Source organism: Trachypithecus francoisi, unplaced genomic scaffold (assembly GCF_009764315.1).
Source record: "Trachypithecus francoisi isolate TF-2019V2 unplaced genomic scaffold, Tfra_2.0 Lachesis_group17, whole genome shotgun sequence".
Classification (NCBI taxonomy): Eukaryota; Metazoa; Chordata; class Mammalia; order Primates; family Cercopithecidae; genus Trachypithecus; species Trachypithecus francoisi.
In genome coordinates, this window is record NW_022681462.1 from 91,686,961 (window position 1) to 91,709,044 (window position 22,084).

Genomic DNA, 22,084 nt, shown 5'->3' on the forward strand with positions numbered 1-22,084 from the left:
CTCCCATATCATTCTGCCCCACTGAAGAGGTACATCTAACTGCCATCAGAATATGGAAGATGACCAGTATTAGCTGCTTTCTGCTGACAGGGGGCATTGTTTTGGGGGGAAAAACAGCAGTCAGATTCCTCCCAGAGGTCTCTCTAAGGGTTCCTAGAAAAGGGGAGCCATCGTCTGAGGCTCTGGTTGCCTGACCATTTGGAGTTTGGTTGTTTCTAAGCGTGAGAGGAAAATCAAGTTTTATAAGGTTAAGTATGCATGGGTTAAACATGTGTATTATACAAGGAAAGAATTTAGTGCCAAAGATTATAGAGACAAGAAGTAACATACACTAACAACATTTTATTCCAAGCTGTTTCACTCTGGTGAAAGAAATTAAACCTTGTATGGGAGCGGATAAACTTTTAGAAAAGAGATAACTGTTCTTGCCATATCTTTAGCAGTTAACAGGTCCACCCTGGGAATATCTGTATCTCCTCTCTCTTTCCTGGGCCTCCGTGTGTCTATTATTAAAAACCTAGGTAGCCACTTTCTGCCTGCCTTTGTACTCACTCTCCAAGCCCACGTGTGATCCAATTCTTTCAGTACACCATGGCAAGAGTCTAAGATACAAAAAGCCCTCTGTCTTTGTGATAAGGTAGAGGGGCTAATTGAGCTGGTTAGTACAAGCAGCCTATAGGTAAACTAAAAGTCTCCAAGTTCTTCAGTTTTGGAATTTGGACTGGCTGTCCTTACTCCTCAGCCTGCAGGTATTGTGGGACCTTATGATCCTGTGAGTTAATACTTAATAAACTTCCCTTTATGTGTATGTATGTTTTCCATTAGTTCTGTCCCTCTAAAGAACCCTCCCTGATACAGCCTGGTATTTTAAGATTGGAGAGTAACTAAAACCAGTCATAGATACCTCAAATGAGACACCCACCTTTGTGTGCACACATGTTCCTCAGGCCAGAATCCACTCCTTTCCATTAGGGGGTGGAATTAACAGAACTGAAACAATCAGTCATCCAGGGCCCTCATATCTTCAGAGATATTTTATTTTCTTCCTTATTACAAAATATACCAGAATAATACAGTTAGGCTGATGAATTTAGTATTAGATTACTCACAAAGTCAAAGCTTCATAACTGTCTCTAACCAGGACTATTGCAACAGGTTCCTGCCCAGCGCAGGTTCTGCTTGGCTCCTAGCCATGAGGCTCTCCTTCTCAAGTTTTTCCCAGCCTCCAAACCATTTTCAAACCAAATAACTTATCGATTTCAACCTCACAATTAAATATACAACCTAACACCAAATCTATACTGTCTAGTCTGTCCTTGACCTTGATTACACACCTAGTGAGTGGGCTGTGACCTTATTCAAGACCCACTTTGTGCCAGGTCTGATAAGCAACCACAATCTTGTTTTATTGGGCCCACATGTTTTTCTGGATGACCTGCCTCATTTTAGTCTAGTTTATACTGCAGCCTGTGCTCTTCTTGTGAACCTGTTCCCAAGCCAGTGATTTAATCTCTAGGGCTAAAATGCTAACTCAGAGCCTGGAGTGTTGCTGTCTACAGACAGATCAAGGTATGACTTTGTCACTTGTCCCAATTTCACTGCTACATAAATGGTTCTCTCATTTCTGCGTGTGACCTCAGAACATGTCTACTTCCCTTGACCATCACCAGCATAATCTGGAAACATATTCCATCCAGATGAGGTAAGCAGTTACTACCCCAAGCTGTACTGAACTGGCATCCCTCTAACACCAATGGTCAGGGGGCAATGTTAGGTACCAACCCCAGATCCTCCCCCTTTTCTCTCTCCTACTGCAATGAACTGGTTAATGATCCCTCAGATAAAACTCAGAATAGATCTTTCTATCCCAATTTCATAGGGTTTAAATTAGTTACATTACTATTTACTTCTACTTCAGTGTTATTTTTATTATTTCTGTCAAACCAATAATAGGCTAATTTTTCAACCAAAGTTATGTCTACTTTAGTCACAACAGGTTTTGAAATAAGATTTACTTTCTGAAAAATACGTCTAAAATCTACTTATTTGCAGTTAAATGCTTACATCTTTTTAGCTTAATAAGAGTGTCTAAGTCATTAGCCTAAACTTTGGTCTTAGTTATGATAGATCTTTAACGTGAAAAATTTTACATACCAGAAAATTCATAAAAATTCATGTTGAAGGAGCAGAAATGCTTTTATGCAATTTGGTTTCTCGATACAAAATGAGATCTTGATGTGAAATTTCTGCACCAGTGATTTTAAGACACTGAGGGGAGTATGAGAGTTTTGACATGAACAGAAAAGAAATTGATTTTTGTTCAAGAACGATGCAGCATAGTTATTAGGAATAAATTAAACACCTAAGGAAGTGTGTTCCCAGCCTCCATCTGCTTATCCTTGTTAGGAGCAGTGTCAGAATCATGTAGAGGATTGGTGCAGCGGAAGTTGCAGGAGTATTCACTCACATTTCCTTCATATCTTCTCCATTCCAGGCAACGAGACTTGCGGACATGGGTTGCAGGGCTAGAAAGACCAGTCTCTGGCCCCAGAGGAGTAGACTCATTGCCTTCAGTGCAGAGATGCCTGATTCACACTTCCTCTCTCATCTACCGCAGCTGCCATGCCCACTCTCTGGTGAGGTTTCTCCCCTCCCAAGTCTGGGAGTTATTATTCCTTATGGCAAGCACACCCTTAACTCTCATTTTGGTGACTTGACTGACAATGATTGAAGAGAGAACAAACAAAATATTTTTAAAAAGAACTAATAAAAGAAAGAAAGAGAAAGGAAGGAAGGAAGAAAGTTCACCTGTAATCCTAGCAGTTTGGGAGGCTGAGAGGAGAGGATTGCTTGAGCCCAGGGGTGTGAGACCAGCTTGGCAACAAAGTGAATCCCCCCACCCCTCAACCATTTTTACAAAAAAAAAAAAATAATTAAAAATAATTAAAAAATAAAATAAACTGATGGAGTATGCAGAGATTCAAGAATTCCTACCAAATTCTTTCCACCAACGTTCTGGAATTTCTTGCTTTATATCTTCCTGATAGATTCCCTGTCCTTTTCTCCTGTTTCTGAGGATATAGCTCAGAAATTGTCTAATTGTCTTCTTAGCACACAGGCCTAAAGTCAAGATGAAGCTTATGAATAAATCTCTGCGCCCTTGTTTCTTGTGTGCAAATTGCCTAGAAAATGGGGAGGAAGGCTGGGTGCAGTGGCACATGCCTGCAATCACAGCACTTTGGGAAGCTGAGGCGGGCAGATCACCTGATGTCACGAGTTCAAGACCAGTCCGGCCAACATGGTGAAAACCCCTCTCTACTAGAAAAAATACAAAAATTACCTGGGTACAGTGGCGTACACCTGCAATCCCAGCTACTCAGGAGGCTGAGGCAGGAGAATTGCTTGAACCCAGGAGTGGGAGGTTGTGGTGAGCTGAGATGGTGCTACTGTACTACAGCCTGGGCAACAGAACGAGAGTCTGTCTCAAAAATAAATAAATCAAAAAGAAAAGAAAACAGAGTGGAAGCTGTGGTCTTGAGGAAGCTTCCATTGGATCATGCTCCAAAAACTCCTTGGAGTGTTTTAAAAATTGGGCCTAAGAGAAGCAAATTGGTTATTTTAGTTCTTTAAGCAATGTCACTGCAAATGTTGACTAATATTTAATTTAAATTATTAAGGTGAGTTGAAACCATTTCTAGGAAGTTTTTAGAATCCTACTCTTATTAGAAAAGTCTGTAGTTTTCAAAACAAGCGATCGGTCTCACATTTTACTTCTTTAACTTGATATTAGTGGTTGGGGGGAGTATATACGCATACATCAGCCAATGTGTGTTTCACAGAGCAATTTGATCAGTCATTGCATAGGGCATATAATTTGTGGGACCCAGTGCAAAATGAAATTGCAGTGTCTCTTGTGAAAATGAAGGAAAAAAGTCCTTTAACGCCGTTAAAATGTGAAGTATTTTCCTTTCTTCCACAGTCTCTCGACTTGCCACAGGGCTTTATATTTGGTATTTAATGACATTCTGGGTTAAAAAAAATCAAAAAATAAATTCTTAGAGTGAATTTTACCTTTATCCTGATTTTGTGCAATGCCAGTTTAAAATGCAAATATAAGAGCACTTAACTCATGTAGAATCACCAAAGTTACAGTTTGTATTTCACAGCTTGTACATACATATGTATTTTGTTCTTACTAGAACAGTGGAAATGCTGTGCAAAAGCAACTCAACAGTTTATATTTCACTTTGTGATACACACACATTCTACCAACACTCTCTACCTTCAGATGAGTAAGAAAGGACTAAAGAAAAAGGAACTATGGAATGTGAAATCTTGCCCTTTCCATCTTTGTCACTGTTTTACACATAACAAATCTCCCTTGCAGTTCTCTGAGTCTCTCATGCATCCTGGGTCCCTGGAGTACTACATCTATGAGACATTGTGAACACTATATAGAAATGGCTGGCAAGGAACAGGGGATGTGCATATTGCTTATAACTCCTCTGCTCACATGCATGTTCAGTTGACCACACAGTTCAAATGCCCATGAAGCCAGCCCTGTTGGCCATCTGCATCATGCTTGGCATCTGTTATATCCTAGGCTTTGAAAATAGTACAGCAACAAATAATTAACACATGTAGAGTTTCATATTTATAGAATATTTTCACATTCATTTGATCATTTTTGCTTCACATCTATCAATACAGAAGGCAAACATTTCTGTTCCCATTTTTGAAATAAGAAGCCCACGGCCCATGGAAATTGTGAGAAACAGGAACAAAACTTAAGCACATGTTCTGACTTTAAACCCCTTTCAGATGCCATATCCACTTGGATCTATATTTACTATATACATCCCAGTTTATTAGAAAATAAACTCCTAGAATGATGATAGATACATGGGTGAAAAACTACAACCAACTATTAATCTGTGAGATACAGAATGACTTTTTTTAAAGATTCAAAGAAGGGACAATTTACAGTAGACTTTGATAATGCTGGTGTTCCAAAACTTGTATTTATTGAATTACCTGTGCTTCCCCTTTTTTTTTTTTCCATAACTAAACTCTGTAACATACAAATTCCTATGCAGGTGTGGGTTGGTTTCTTGACTCTGTTCCTTCGGCTTATTTGTTCAGCCTTTTGCCAAAAACACACAGTTTTAGGGACTATCCTTTTAAGATAAGTATCATCATGCTATTGTAACAAGTATTCTAGTATTATTGTCCATTTTGAAAATTGTCTTAGAATAAGCCTGTTTTTCCTTCCATTTTTGAGTATAAATTTTAGAAAGTCATTTTACCAAGCTGAAATTTTATTGTTTATTAATTAATGAGAGGCTTATTCATGGCTTTGTGGTGTTGAGTAGCATTTTACATTAGTTATTATAAATGCAAAAATGCTAATAAACTTTTGCTATTAATCTTTTATTTAGAAAACTAGCTGAAAATTCCTATTTAAGTGTAGCATTTTGTCTGTAAAATTGTGAATTTTCTGTATAGAAAATTTGGCAAGTAACAATTTTTTCTCTTTCTATTTAATCCTTAATCTTATTTCTTCTGCACAGTGTTTATAACCTCTCGAACAGTGTTGAATAGTTGCAACAAATGTTGGCAAATATTTCCCTAATGTTAATGGAAATGCTTTCAAAATTTTATCACTAAGTATTTTTCTCTGTGCATTTTGTTGGATATCTTTCATCTGATAACAGAAATATCCTTATATTTTCAGAGCCATTGTTTAAACATAAGTATTTATAAAAATAATTTTTCCATATCTGTTGAGATAAGCATGTGCTGTTTCTTTTTCTTTTTGACAGATATTCTGGAACTGGATAATCTTTACGTTCCTGTAATACACTTGGTCTTTCTGTCAACACATATTCTTGTTATATTTATGTTCTTCAGAATGATTAAGCTATAATTTTCCTTTTGCTTTATTGCTTTGTCAGATGTTGATAGTAAACTTACATAAAGCACACCTATTCTTGGGGGGAAAGTACGTACACAAGAGATTATTTTTTTTTTTGAAGCGTTAATAACATTATCTTGTGCATAATACAGAACTCATTTTCTGGGTGAGAGATATATCATTATTTCAATGTGTTAAATGTTTGCTGGTCAATTCCTATTGTCTACCTCTTCTTGAGTCACTACTGGTAACAATATGTTCAAGAAAATTATTCATTTTATCATGTATTCCTTTATCATTTTAATCTCAACTTTTGTAAATTTATATACTTCTTTTTAACTCAATATTATTTATTAGTACCTCTTTTTCAAAATCAATCAACAGAGCTTTGTTTCTCTGTCTTTTTAAAAGGCCTAGTATTTTTGTTTTGTAAATCACTTTTATATTTTCACTGTTGACCACTGTATTACTTTCTCCTTTTATCATCATTAACTCCTGCCTTCTACTTCCTATTTATACTACTTCTTCTGCTTTCATTTTTCCTAATTTTTGTACTGTTTTGGAGTGATATTTTTGTGTTATTTTTTGCAACTTTTGATTTGGAAATTATGCATTTATTGGCATATTTCCATTTCTTAGTTCTATCCATTATGTAGTTCTTTAAAATTTGGTATTTTTAAAGTTTCAACATATCAACTTTTAAAAGCCTAAAATGAATTAATCGTTTAACTTTTTTCCCCAAGAGTATATGGAACGTAGTTGTACACATCTCTCATACAAGTTATTTTTATTTTAGTGTATTAATTCTACCTTCTTTATTATTTTTATATTTAGTTATCATTACTGTTCTACACGAACACAATGCTTTTTTTTTGACGGAGTCTAGCTCTGTCACCCAGACTAGAGTAGTGCTGGGATCACAGGTGTGAGCCACTGTGCTCGGCCCACATGCTTTTTAATTCACATGATTTTGATTTTTTTCCTTCACCATTTTTCTGAAGTTTTGGCTTTCTTTGTTAGTTTTATTTTCTTTTTTATGATCTGCTTCATTTGTGAGTGTTTTTATTTGTCCAACGATGTGTGTATTTATCCCTTATTCTTGAGTATTTAATTAGCTGGGTAAAATTTTTTAAGTTGAAAATGTATTTCTCTCAGCAGTTCAAAAGTATTATTTATTCATTTTCTTGCATCTCCTGTTGCTGTTGAGAAGTCTGCTCTGTCAATTTGGCATTTATTCCTAAATTGCATGCCTTTGTTATTTTACTACCTTTTAGTTTCTCTTTTTAAATTTACTACTAATAAAATCACCATCTCAAATCAATGTGGAAGAGATTGAGGTTTTAATAATGTTGGAGGCTGGGCGTGGTGGCTCACACCTGAAATCCCAGTACTTTGGGAGGCCATGGCAAGTGGCTCCATTAAGATCAGAAATTTGAGACCAGCCTGGGCAACATAGTGAGACCCCAACTCTACAAAAAATACAAAAATTAGCCGTGTGTGGTGGCACAAGCCTGCAGTCCCAGCTACTTGAGAAGCTGAGGTGGGAGGATCACTTGAGCCCAGGAGGCAGAGGTTGCAGTGAGCCAAGATGGAGCCACTGCATTCAAGCCTAGATAACAGAGCAAGAGTCTATATATAAATAAAAAAAAAAGGAAAGAGAAAGAAAACAATAAATAATGTTGGAAAAACTGGATAACCATATGTTTCTTACATCATACAGAAGTAAATCATGCATGGATCAGAGATTAAATATAAAAATTAAAGCCATGAAAATACTTTAAAAAACACCAATTAATTCTTGTATAGCATAGGAGTGGGGAAAACTTTCCTGTGACTCATATTCCATTAAAAAGTAAAAAAGCAATAAATATAACCATACGAAAATAGAAAAGAAGCACCTTTACAATATGAAAAGCATAATTCAATTTCTAAATGACAACTGGTCATTATTTTCATCTCTTTATTTCTTTATGTCATACCTTAGAAGGATGATGCAACTCAGTATTCCAGTTCACTAATTTGCTCTTCATTAGTCACCATTAGGCAATTAAGCTAATTTATTATTAAGCTTTATTATTAAGCAGTAAAGCTAAATAAATTAAGCTTTATTTTATCATTTTGTTATATACATATGTATCATTTTCTACAATTGCGTTTTCATTTTCAAAGTCTCCAATTGGATCTTTATCATAAGTCACTCTTATTTGTTTTAACCTCTATATGTATTTCAGGGTTATGGTTTCTCATTCTCTCTGATGCTAAGTTTCACTGTAATGTACTATTCATCTATTACCTTTTTTTCTTCAAGGGTAAGCTTTTTCGTGTACTGAGTTTGTGCGCTCGCTTTCATATTTTTGGTTTTCCTTATATATTGGTTGTTTCTAGGTTGCGTGCTTATCTGTTATGTAAGCATTCTTTGGAGGTTCACCCAGTAGTGGCTTCCCCAGTACAAGTTCCTATTGCAATTGTGATTCCTAATTAGGCTTTCTCCTGCGAAAAATTCATTCATTATCTTGAGTTCTATGAGTATGACTATGAATTAACTAATTAAGTATATAGTTCTGGTTGCTCTTCTAAAACAGCAGTCCCCAACTCTTTTGTGGCACCGGGGACTGGTTTCATGGAAGACAATTTTTCCATGAACCGGGGTGGGGGTGGGGATGTTTTCGGGATGATTCAAGCACATTACATTTAATGTGCACTTTATTTCTACTATTATTACATGGTAATAATAATGGATGATGGGAGACGGGGACACTCAAAGTGTGTGGCTTATGTTTAACTTACTACATAATCTCATTTTGGTTGCTGTCACTACAGAAAACCCTGCTTCACAAACATAGGATGTTGGAAATGGAGCAGGTTTTTCAGTACTTTTGTGGCAATCTCAGGATATTCCACCTTGACTTTAATCCAGAATGTATGGAGATTTGAAGTTGTCTCTAACATGTGTTTAAGGCCACCATCATTTGCAATCTCTAGCAGTTGATCCTCTTCTAGCACGGACAAAGTCAATTCACCTGGCTTATTCACAAATGGGTTGTGGGATCCATTCCTTCCCAGTTCAGGGGTCTTTTCTGGTTGGGAAGTAATGCTCAAACTCTTTTGAAAGCTAAGAGAGGTGATCATGCACCAGCTGGAAGAAAGAAGACCCTGGCTCAGTCTCTTTCAAAATCTCTTCTAATGTTTGAAACATGTCAAAGATCCCATTGTTCACTTGTCGCCCTCATAATTCCAGTTTGGTTTTTAATGTGACCACTTTATCTGCCAATTTGAATACAGTTGTCATTCTTCCTTGCAGGGACAGATTGAGTTTGTTGAGCAGGTTGAATATGTCACACAAGTCAGGAAGTTTTGTGACCCATTCTGTGTCACTGAAATCTGCTGCCGGTGATGACACGTTTTCTAAGAGAAATCTCTGGAGCAGTTCTTGTAACTCAAAATCTGTGGCCAGCGATATACTTTAGAAAGCCATTTCAATCCTGTGTATAAGAGAAGACGTGTGTGCTCTGCGTCCATCTCCTCACAGAGTTGCGCAAACAGATGTGAGTTAAGGGCATGCACTTTAATGTGGTTGATAATTTTTTTAATCACATCGTGCCAAATGTTGTTAAGTTCAAGTGACATTTTTCAGCAAGCCAGCATTTCTCTGTGGATAACACAGTGCAGAAGCTCACACTCAGACGCTAACTCTTTGACGCGAGTAGTGAAATCAGAAAGCCATTCAATCTTCGCAGCCGTTCTGTCCGTGCATTTACCAGCACAGAATAACCAGTTCTGTTTTCCTGATATGTAATCACTCAAACACTTGAATAGTTCTTCAGCTGTGATGTTGGTTGGCAATGAAAGTGCACATAACATATCCTCATGCATCCTCCTGAAAAATATATGACATAAAAACAAGCGTTGTTGTCTTGTTGTCAACATCAGTAGACTTGTCAACCTGGATCACGTACCACAGTGACTCATTAATCCTCTAATAATTGTGCCTAAACATCCTTTGCTACTTCATCAGTTCATCTGGTTATGGTGCTAGCAATGAGGAACACATGCCACCTTCTGAACTGCAGCCACTCCTAAAAGTTTATGACAAATGTCCTTAGTAGCAGGAAGGATCAACTCCTCACTAATAGTAAAGGGATTCTTCGCTTTAGCAATGCAGTTAACCACTAAGAATGAGGCATTCGGTGCAGATACATTTGATGAAGTGATGGTCTTCAATAATTGGTTCTGTTCTTCATATTCACATTTTTTTGTTTTTTTAAACACTAAAGGCTTGTCTTTTAATGAGAATGCTTGGTCTCCATGTGGTGAAGCAGTTTTGAAGGTTTCATAGTTTCGTTGCATAGCCAGTCACCACATATTATACAAAGCAGGATTAGAGAATGTGAATCACCAGTCGCAATGAACCCATAATTTAAGTAGACTCTTGGTATTTTCTTCCAAATGCAGCATGTTAGTCCATTTTCATACAGCTATAAAGAACTTCCCAAGACTGGATAATTTATAAAGAAAAGTGGTTTGATTGACTCATAGTTCCACATGGCTGGGGAGGTCTCAGGAAACTTACAATCAGGATAGAAGGCAAAGGGGAAGTAAGATCCCTTCTTCTCAGGGCAGCAGAAAGGAGAAATGCCCAGTGAAGAGTGGGGGGAACCTCTTATAAGACCATCAAATCTCATGAGAACTCACTCACTAACACAAGAACAGCATAGGGGAAACCACCCCCCTGATTCAATTACCTCCACCTGGTCTCTCCCTTGGCCTGTGGGGATTATGAGGATTGCAATTCAAGATGAGATTTGGGTGGGGACACAAGTCTAACCATATCATGCAGGTTTTCTTTTGTTGGCAGTTTTAGAGTCTTCTGCAGTCTCATCACTGGGTCTTTTCCCCTTTTCAAAGAAGCTCTCCAGTGACTTTTTTTAAAACTCATTTTGGCTAGGGTTAGCTGGTGGGCTTACCAAAACTGTGACTGAGACAAGTGCTCAGTACAGGAAAGAGGCACGGGTGAAAGTGGTAAGTAAAATAATGGGCGGGCCATGCATGGGCTAAAATAAGTGTCGAATTCTGACTTAAAGCCTTCCATCAGATGCAACTGTGCAATTGAAGTACATCAACTCACTTGCCACTATAAAGCTTGCCACCAGATGCAGCTTGTTGTTTGCCACTCATTGACAGGATTTCGATATGGGTCTGCAAACAATTGATTTAGTATAGTCTCTGTGCAGTCAAACCTTTCTGCTAATGTTAATCTGTATTTGCAGCCACTCCCCATCACTAACATCACTGCCTTGGCTCCACCTGAGATCATTAGGGTTTAGATTCTCATAATCTCATAAGGAGCAGGCAACCTAGATCCCTCACATGTACAGTTCACAATAGGGTTCATACTCCTATGAGAGTCTAATGCTGCCACTGATCTAACAGGAGGTGGAGCTCAGGCAGTAATGTGAGTGATGGGGAGCACCTGTAAATGCAGATGAAACTTCTCTTGCCTACTGCTCTCCTCCTGCTGGGCAGCCCAGTTCTTAACTGGGGACCCCTGTTCTAAAATACAAGCCTAACCTGGTCACTATCTTTTGTACATGTTCCCAGTAGATCCCTCTATGCCTGAACATAAAGTGTAGAAGAAAATATCTTTTAGGGTCCAGTTTTGCCAATTATTTGTCCTTGTTTCAGATAATGTCCCTCACATTTTATTCTCAAACTTCTAAAGACTTTCTTGCAGGTTTTGTAACACTGAAGGCCCCTTCAAGTTCCATGCTCTTTCTAACATGATCTCCCACATGAAATATTATTTTATTTCCGTGAATATCTAATGAATTTCCTTCAAACACAAACTATACCATCTCTCCCTGTATCAAAGTATCTCCTGTAACCCATAAACATATACACCTGCTATGAATCCACAAAAACTTAAAAAAAAATTTAAAGAAAAGAAGGAACATACGAAATCAGTATCTCATATTGCATCTTAAGAAAGTAGAAAAAGAAAAGAAAAGAAAAGCCAAAGTAGAAAGGAAGGAAATAGACAGTGCAGAAATTAATTAAATGGATAATTTAAAAATGAAAGATCGGTTAAGAAACAAAAGCAAACTATACTACCTCTATGATTTTTCTCAACAGTTCTTGAATAAATCAATGTGCATTTGCAAAAATAAATGGATTAACTGATAAATACATGAAAGCTAATTTACCGAACTTTATCAATACATTTCAATCAGATAAAGCAAGAGCTTTAAACAGTTTCAACTAATCATTTTTAAAAGGTTCTGTAGTAACTCAAACCATTTCTAACTTCTGTAATTATTATGATTGCATTATAAAAGATTTACATTAATTCCCCCTGCAAAGATTTAGTTATAATTTTCTCCATTTCAGTGATGAGAAATTTGAAGCTTAAAGTAGATATTGAACTTGCCCAAGATTGTACAACTAATAGTTAGCAAGAGTTAAAATTCTCATAAGTTTAGTTAATCCAAAAGCTCTTGTTTTTACCAGGCCACTGTGTCCTTGTATTGTTTTATGAGAGTTATATGAAGTTAATAAGAATACTGTGCTTTGAATGCTATAAATAACTGGCAAATTCTTATTTGCTCAGACTTGAGGTTTAGTAGTGCTAGTGGGAAAAGATGATGTGAAATAATTTCTTGCCTCTGGGAGCTTACCAATAGTGTGTTAGTCAGACAAAAGTATTACAATTTTTTTTTATTATGCTCTGTATTTGTTAATATGCTCGCAAATTTTTTAGTGGATCTTACTACCTGCTGAAAAACTTCATATTATCATTTTGAAATGAGGCAATAATACTGATAGCAAAGGATTTTCTATAGTATTTCCTAAGACAATGTATCTACAGATATGTAAACACAATGCCTAACACAAAGTATGACTTCAGTGAAACATTTTACCTCTTACTCTGTCTTCTAAACTATGATCTTCTCTGATAACTAAATCATAGAGTATTTTGTGGAAAAATAAACAAATAAAACCCAAGGGAGAGCTTCCGCATGCACCCGAGAGCAGACATAAAAAATACATGAAACAAAAACTGACAGAATTGGAAGGAGAAATAGACAATTCAATAATAATGGTTGAGGAGTTTTAATATCCCCCTTTAATAATGTATACAACAATGTAAAAGAAGCAAAACAAGATACAGAAAATTTTACCAACACTATAAACCAACAAGATCTAATAGACTCTCCATCAGAGCAGCAGAATACACACTCTTCTCTGGGGCAGCTCTGGGGCTGCAGAATAGACCTTATGCTAAGCCATAAAACAAGCCTCAATACATTGAAAAGTGTTGACATCATACAAAATAAGTTCTCTAATCACAGTGAAATTAAATTAAAACTAAATGACCTTGGGAGGTGGAGCTTGCAGTGAGCCGAGATCACGCCACTGTACTCCAGTCTGGGTGACAGCAAGACTCTGTCTCAAAAAAGACAGGGAAATTCACAGATATTTAGAAATTAAACAACAAGCTGCTAATAAAACAGTGATCAAAGCAATATTCATAAGGAAAATTTAAAAATCACTTCAACAATTAAAAAAAAAGAACGCAACAATATATCAGAATTTACAAGATGCAGCTAAAGCAGTGTTCAGAGGGAAATGTATACTTTTAAATTCCTATATTAAAAACAGAAAAATCACAAATCTATAACCTAATCTTCCAACGTAAGAAACTAGAAAAAAAGTAAACGAAATTCAAAGTAGAAGAAAAGGAATAATAAAGATTAAAGTGGAAATAAATGAAATTTATAATAGAAAATCAATAGAAAAAAATCAATAAAATCAAGTTTTTTTTAAGTTGCAAAATACAAATTTTTTGCTACACTGATCAGTAAAAAGTTATAGAAGACTCCAATTACTAAAATCATGAATGAAAGATGGAACATTACTACAAACCTTACAGGAAAAAAAAAAACTATAGGAAAATACTATGAACAACTGTCATAGTACTGTCATAGTATTTGTGTCAACAAATTATATAATGGGTAATTTTTGTTTTAATTCTAGATAGACAAAAACTACTGAAACTAACTGAAAAAGGAATAGTTAATCTGGAAATACCTACAATGAATAAAGACATTAAATTAGTAATCAAAAGATTTTCCACAAAGAAAAGCCTAGGACCAGGTGGCTTTACTAGATCATTCTGTCAAATGTTTAAAGAACTAACACTAACCCTTCACAAACTCTTCCAAAAAATAGGAGGAAGTGACACATCCCAAACATTCTATGAGGCCAGTATACCTGATAACAAAAGCAGATGAAGACATCCCAAGAAAACTACGAACCAATAACTCTTTTTTTTTTTTTTTTTTTTTTTTGAGACAGAGTTTCGCTCTTATTCCCCAGACTGGAGTGCAAAGTCTTGATCTCAGCTCACCACGACCTCTGCTTCCTGGGTTCAAGTGATTCTCCTGCCTCAGCCTCCTAAGTAGCTGAGATTACAGGCATGTGCCACCATGCCCAGCTAATTTTTGTATTTTTAGTAGAGATGGAATTTCTCCATGTTGGTCAGGCTGATCTCGAACTCTTGACCTCAGGTGATCCGCCAGCCTCGGCCTCCCGAAGTGCTGGGATTACAGGCATGAGCCACTGCACCCGGCCCCAATAACTCTTATAATATAAAATAGATAGAGAAATATTCGAGTAATACTAACAGATTGAATCCAGAAGCATATAGAAAAGTTTATAAAATCATGACCAAATAGCATTTATCCCAGGAATACAGTTAGTTTAACATTAAAAAATCATTTAATGTAATATTATTTCAACAGAGTAAAGGATAAAAGTCATACAATCATCTTGATAAAAGAATTTGACAAATTCCAACACTCTTTTGTGATAAAAGCATTTAGCAAACTAGGAATCAAAGTGAAATTTCTTAACCTGATAAAGCGTATCTATGAAAAACCCACGGATAAAATCACCCTTAATGATAAAAGATAATTCTTTTCCTCTAAATGCGGGAACAAGATTAGCATTACTGCTCTCACCACTTCTATTCAATATTGCACTGGAAATTTTAACCAGGGAAATTAAACAAGGAAAGAAAAAAATGTCATTCAGATTTGAAAGGAAGCAGCAAAATTTCCTCTATTTTTGTATGACGGGTTTTCATAATAGGAAATCCTAAGAATCACAAAACAATAATCAAAACACAAAACATAATGAACAAAAATTTAGATAGTGTTTGTGGATACATAACTCCTTGAACTGTATACTGTACACTTTAAGTGAATGAATTTTGTGGTATGTGAATCATGTCCCAACAAAGCTATTTGAAAAGGGAAAGAAAGTTTTAATCCCTAGGATATTGGTAGCGTTTAAGTGTCACAGACTGTGCCATCTCTAAGCTCATCCATGAAGCACAGAACTTCTGTCTGAAACACTCTACACTCTCTAAAACTCTTCTATTTGCCTAGTGGCCACTAGGATTAAATGCCTTTGTTTTTCTGCAAGGTCTCTTTGAGGGCAGTAGCTTCAGATTTTTGACAGATATTGTTATACATTCCAGCTATCAGGTCTGACAATCTGATTTCCTTGTGGTGCAAATAAATGACATATTCACTAAGGGAACTCTTGTGAGTTGTCACTATAAATTAATGTGTAGACAGACCCCAATCTGCTCAGCCAAGGCAAGCAGTGGACATTCATCATATAGTGATGGGTTGTAGATCAAACTTTGTGAATATGTAATATGATAATCTATCTACCCATGTATTTGTGCATATAGACAATCCAGGTGAGGTGAATCATATGGATATATTTATGCAGAAATGGGATAACCTGGGGAGCTGACTTCACTGCAGATGTGTAAATATTAAGAACATGAACAAATGTAAAGGCCCATTTGGGGAAACATTCATGTACAAATCAGTAAACAATTTTTTCTTTGTCTGACATTGCTTGCTCAAGTGCAAAGATAAGCTTCATCATTGGATCTAAAATATTTAATTTAAAGACAGTCTTTAGCCCAAAATAGGCACTGCTATTTATATGCTTTAAAATCAGTGAATTACTAATAAAAAATATAATATTAATGAGTTCATGAAGAAGATAGGTAGTTTTTATATTTGTGACTTAAGTTTACGGGCTTCATCAACCACACATTTAAATATGGACGGAAGGACTAGAGTCTGAGTAATCTCACACCTTCTCAGCCCACCTGTCAGGGCCATTGCTGGGGGAATCAGTTTCATCATGCCTTGAAAGATGGGAGCGGCCTAAATGTTCATCCTGAGTGTAGCATACATCCCACTGTTGCTCTTGTAGGGCACCAACCAGCCCCATCAGAGAGCTCAGCTACTGTGTTTAAAAGTTTTGTCACTGCCCTGCTTCCTCTTGCAGGTAACCTGTCTCTCTTTTCTGACCAGCACATGAAAATGCCATCAGTTAATTATTCCTGATTGTGAATAAGTCTACACTCCATTTTGAGATGGCAGAGAAGCCACTTACATCAACTCTTTCAATCTCACTTATTTCCAATCAACCTCATTGTGCTAGGAATTTTATACATGTAACACATATAAAAAGTAGGCATTATTGGGTCTTGAACTCACTGTAGCATGAGAGCCTGGAGTAAAAAGATGAAGCAGGGTGAGAGGGTAAAAGGAAGAATAAAGGAAAAAGAAATAAAAAGAAAGAAGGGAGGAAGAAAGGAAGGAATGAAGGAAGAAAGGGGAAGGAAGGAAGGAGGGAGAGAGGGAGGGAGAAAGGGAGAGAGAGAGGTACGGAGGAAGGGAGGGAGAGAGGAAGGGAAGAAAGAAAGAAGAATGGAAAAAGAAAGGAAAGAAAAGAGAGAGAGAGAGGAAGGGAGGGAAGATGCTAAATCGCATTAAGTGCCAGACTGTTCTCATCCTTTACCTGCAGTACAGCTATTGCAGATATCGATGGAAGTTTTGCATAAAATTCATTTTTAGACAAGTGTTCCAAAATAACACAATATAATTAACCTTAAAGATATTAAGAGACTGGGGAAATGTCAAGAGTTTTAGTATAACAGTCCTAGGTTTGAAGCTAGCCTGTGCACCTTACAAGTTCAGTGTCTTTTGAGCAAATTTTTAATAACCTCTTGGCTTTGTATTCTTTATCTGTAAGATGGAGATAATAACAGCTACCTCATAGGGTTGGAATCAAAGCAATAACATACGTAAAGCAGCAAGAAAAGTATCAGGCACATAGGTGTTCAATAATGCAACTATCATGATAGTTGTGAAGATTAGTCTAGCACCTCAATAACATACGTAAAGCAGCAAGAAAAGTATCAGGCACATAGGTGTTCAATAATGCAACTATCATGATAGTTGTGAAGATTAGTCTAGCACCTTCAGTGAAATAGGGAAGCTCCTCCTAACTTCCAATCAAATATGAATAAAGACAAAGGAAAGAAGAAACTGAAAATAACAGCAGAGACTATTAGGATGAACAGATGGACTGACAACCTAATATTAGAAATGGGAGAAATTTCTATGAACCCTAATGAGTTTAGAACCAGATAGGTAAGAACCCGGACTTTCTTTTATGAAACAGATAGTATCTAAAGAAAGAAAAGCACTTTTACTTCTCCCAATATCTAGCCCCAAATTCAAAGGTTCTCCATTGTCCAAACCAATCTGAAAGCTGAGCAGCTGCCCATCTGCCCCTTGGGTGCTGATTCATGAGGTCGCAGCTTCTGCTGTCCTTTCCACATCTGTATGCAGCAACTTTTGGAGCACAGGGGCACCAGCTGGGGCACCTTGCGTACTGGGAGAAACAGGCTCCACAAAGAAAATCTTTTATGTAGACTGAAAACAGCCTGAGAACAGTATAATTGAGATGTGTACCATAGACACCTGCATTTTCCAATAATTCAAGAGGGTGGTGCACCAGTCACTGGGGCAGGGAAGGCTACCAGCTCCACAAAGCATAGGGCACTAAGCTAATAACGACTGGAAGCTGAGTCCTGTAGTATGTGGGGTAAGAGGTCATCTGCACCAAGAGCAGATACGAGGGAAAGACTCTAACAGCACATAAGTGGGCAGAAAAGAGCTAAAGGTTCTATTTGTTGACAAATACTGAGGATGACAGTTAGCTGAGTCACTGAGAACAAATAAAGAAGGGAGAAAAATGACGTATAGGAGAAAAATGCTGCAATGCAGGGGAATGAAAGGCATCTGGAAAATTCTGAGAAAGGCATGTGCCTGAATGTGATTTAATTCAGAAACCACGAGAAAAATGTCAGAAAACTCTGTCATCTTCAGTAAAGAATTAAAAAAAAAAATAGGCTTTATGAAATAACAGCATGAGGGAGAGCAGAGGCTCCATTATAGTGTACGTGGTATACTCCCATAAGCCCTGGCAGAGAGTATTTTGCTTTGTTTTCATTGCTGTGCTTAGCACAATGCCAGGCACAGGGCACATAATAAATATAAATGACATTCAGCAAACATTAACTTTATTTATCTCTGGGTGGAAAAATTACTAGTGATATTTGTCATCTTATTTTTTTACTGCATTTTCTACAATCTCTGCAATAAAAATGACATGTTTTGAAATAAGAGGAAATGTGCATATGAATTACATGACTTCCTCACTCCTGTTAATCACTGTTGAAGCAGATGCTGAATAGCCTCCTTGCTAAAGAACTAACAGTGCCAAGATTCGGGTTCCAGCATAGCTATAAGCACATCTGGTAAATTGGGTGGGAGTAACCCAGTGGAGTGACATTTTGAGAAGAAATAGGGATCGTTATGTGGAGAATTTACCCTGAGGGAAGAAGAAATCTGTTGTAATGAGCCAGGCTTGGTGACAAGGCCTGAAGATTGGAGGGTAGCAATAGTGCCACATGGTGGGTGTTACCTGAGAAAATATCTGAACAGCTTAAACCAACACAGACAGCTGGGCAATCTTCCTTGACGGCAAGAACCTAAAGTAGAGAAGAGTAAGAACCTAAAGTAAAGTAGAGATCCTGAAGTAGTAAAGAGAAGCAGAAAAGAGTGGTCCCTTGCCCTGCCGAGAACTAATAGTGACAGCAGCTGTGTCAATGGCAGGAACCCAAGCAAGTGGGTTAAGATACTACATGGAGCCATAAGCCAAAGATGCACCCAGTCCAGAAAAGTGGCAGGCAGTGGTCTGGAGTGGGAAGACACTGTGGAATAAAGGTGGTCAGAAGGCTACCAGGAAAGCACAGGGGCAAGTTACAATAGGGGAATGAGCTGTGTCAGGGTTAAGCAGCAGCAACTGACACAAGCCTCACTAGGCCCACATCTCAGCCTAGAGCAACCAGTGTTAAAGACAGCAGCCCCAGTGGAGCAGAAAGCAGTAGCTCAAGGACAGGCAGTGGCAGCAAGATGGGCCCTGGTCCAGCTGCTGAGGATGCAGACTGACCTAATATCCGAGAACAATGGAACATCCCTGAGGATGCCCTGGAGGAACTAAGGTCTTGCCATTAAACAGGGACACCCACTGAGCTATAGCCTGGGCATTCCCATGGAAGTGACTCCATATACACCTAGAGATAGGGGATCTCTAGTTACTTTTGAGTTACACAGCAATAAGAAATAATTAAGGGGGAAATTAAAGGAAAAATATTTTCAATGGCTCCTCCATCTCTATGCCTCATTGCCAGTCTCCCAAAGCCTCATTGTTCTCTTCCCTCTAGTGTGATGCTTTCGAACTGTATTCCTCAGTAGAAAGTTCCAGAACTTTATGCTATTTAAAGATCTTTCCAGCTCATGTGTTACTTCAGCTTCCAAATCTGAGTGGTTGCCCTCTGTGGGTTTGCAAACATAATGCAGAGATGTGCTAAGCCACAGAGCTGAGGTAATCCATGAACTGAAGAGGGTGCAGAGAGAAAGTTGAACCCTAATATCAGGCAGCCAGACTGCAACCTTGGCTCTGCTACTCATTGTCTACGGGATTGGACAGAAACTCATTCACTCTCCTGAGCCTCAGTTTCTTTATTTCTGAAATAGTGAAAGTGATATTTACCTTATAGTTTACAATGAGAAATAACTGGTATAAGGCCATGCTGCCCAGATGTTTTCATGTCATGCATGGTACACAGAAAATATAAGCTCTCTGTGGCCTGTTGTGTCTGGCCTAGAGGCTCTGTCTGGCTGCACTAGGCCCTTTTCAACCACACCAAACATGAAGGGCATAAATATCTCAACACATCTGCAACTACTTCCTGGTATTCCAGAATCCATGACACTCAAGTAGGGAATATCTGATAAAATGTACACAAAGCACCTACCACAATGCTTGACTCTGTGCATTACCTCTACAAACGTTAGTTTCCTGCAGTTATTCCCTGAGCAAAGGATGCTTTGCATATTTCTTTAATAATGTTCAAAAATACCATGTTAGCACAGGTACCAAGTGGACCCTGGTAGAGAAAAGACGCCCAAAAAGTACAACACATGCTGGAAAGCTAAAAGAGCCTTTTTACTCTCTTTGCTTAATAACTTGCTCTAAAGTTGAGCCTTAATTCTTTTTCAGCACCAAAAATCTAACATCTGCTGGCTTCTATGATTTCTCTAAAACATTGACTTGTTTGTACCATATCTTTTTCAGCAACATCATATTTGCAGCAAGCTAAAACCTCCCAAATTCAAGAACAAGAGCAAACCCAAGGCATGAGGACAGATTACTGCGGAGAGTACTAGTATGGATAGGTATCCCTGAGCTGAAGAGGCTCTGAAGCCTCAAGGTGATCAAGGTAGTGCCCAGGCACTGTGCTGAGAGTCCATGAGGGAATATGCATGACTGGGCCCCCTTCCTGTTGAGTAGGTGATCTTGTGCCTCCTTCCAGATCTCTCTCAAATCCCCTTTCTTATATAGCCCCAGGAAGGCAGTGACTTTTCCCCTGTGTTCTCACAACACATTCTCTCTAGCATATTTTTAAACTTCTTTATGAGTTTCTTGAACTTTTTCAACATACTAGGATGATAGAGTGTATTTAGAACAGTACAGTGAACACCTCTGTGCCTTCCACCTAGACACTGAGACTCTAGAGTTCTTAACTCCTCAGTAACTCCGATCTGCGGTCTTTACATATGTCATCATGTAAGATGGGGTCTTTTTCCGGTTGTAAACCCTAGTTGATGCTGTTGGTTCTATCACATCCAAGATCCTGACACATGTTTCTTTCTTCTATGAGTTCCTATATGACGCTCAGCTCTAGCTCGGGCTCCCAAGGCCATCTGTGAGTTTCAGAAGTTTATTTCCCAACTAAAATATAAGTTGAAGCTTTAATATTCTATATCCTACAGTCATGCTGCAGGCATGGTCTAAGTGGTTTTACTTATTCTCCTTTCTATGACTATTATTCTTGGAGGATGTGTGGAAAAACTAATTTGGTGACTTCCATTATTGCCACTCAGGGGTTCCCAACCCCCAGGCCATGGACCATTCTATGGCCTGTTAAGAACTGGGCTGCACAGCAGAAGGTGGGCAGTGGGCAAGCAAAGCTTCATCTGTATTTACAGTCGCTCCCCTTTGCTTGCATTACCACCTGAGCTCCGCTTCTTGTCAAATCAGCAGTGGCATTAGATTCTCACAGGAGCACGAACCCTATTGTGAATTACACATGCGAGGGATCTATGCTGCATGCTCCTTATGAGGATCTAATGCCTGATGATTTGTCCCTGTCTCCCATCACCCCTAGACGGGACCATCTAGTTGCAGGTAAATAAGCTCAGGGCTCCCACTGATTCTATATTATGTGCAGTAAAATTATTTAGTTATATATTTATATATTACAGTGTAGTAATAATAGAAACAAAGTACACAATAAATGAAATGCACTTGAATCATCCCAAAACCATCCCCCTCCCCAGTCCATGGAAAAATTGTCTTCTACAAAATTGGTCTCTGGTGCCAGAAAGGTTGGGGACCACTGTTCTAATTGCCTTCTCTTTTGTGTGTGCCTTGTCTCCATGACATTGAAAGAATAATAAATTTGATCTGTATAACTCTAAAGGACATACCTGTGACATAAGGATGGAAATTATGAAGAGGTAGGTTCTGGCTCTAGACATAAAAGGTCTTTGTTATTTTTATTTTACATATATTTATTTAGTTAGTTTTATAGATTTAGAGGGCCCGGAGTGCAGTTTTGTTACATTGATATATTGTGTGGTGATGAAGTCTGAGCTCCTAGTATAA

At 37.8% G+C, this 22,084-nt stretch overlaps 1 pseudogene; it reads left to right on the forward strand.

The window, feature by feature from the left end:
• The first annotated feature begins 1,643 nt into the window (after positions 1-1,643).
• Positions 1,644-22,084, forward strand: part of LOC117062869 — a 41,256-nt pseudogene continuing 20,815 nt past the window's right edge.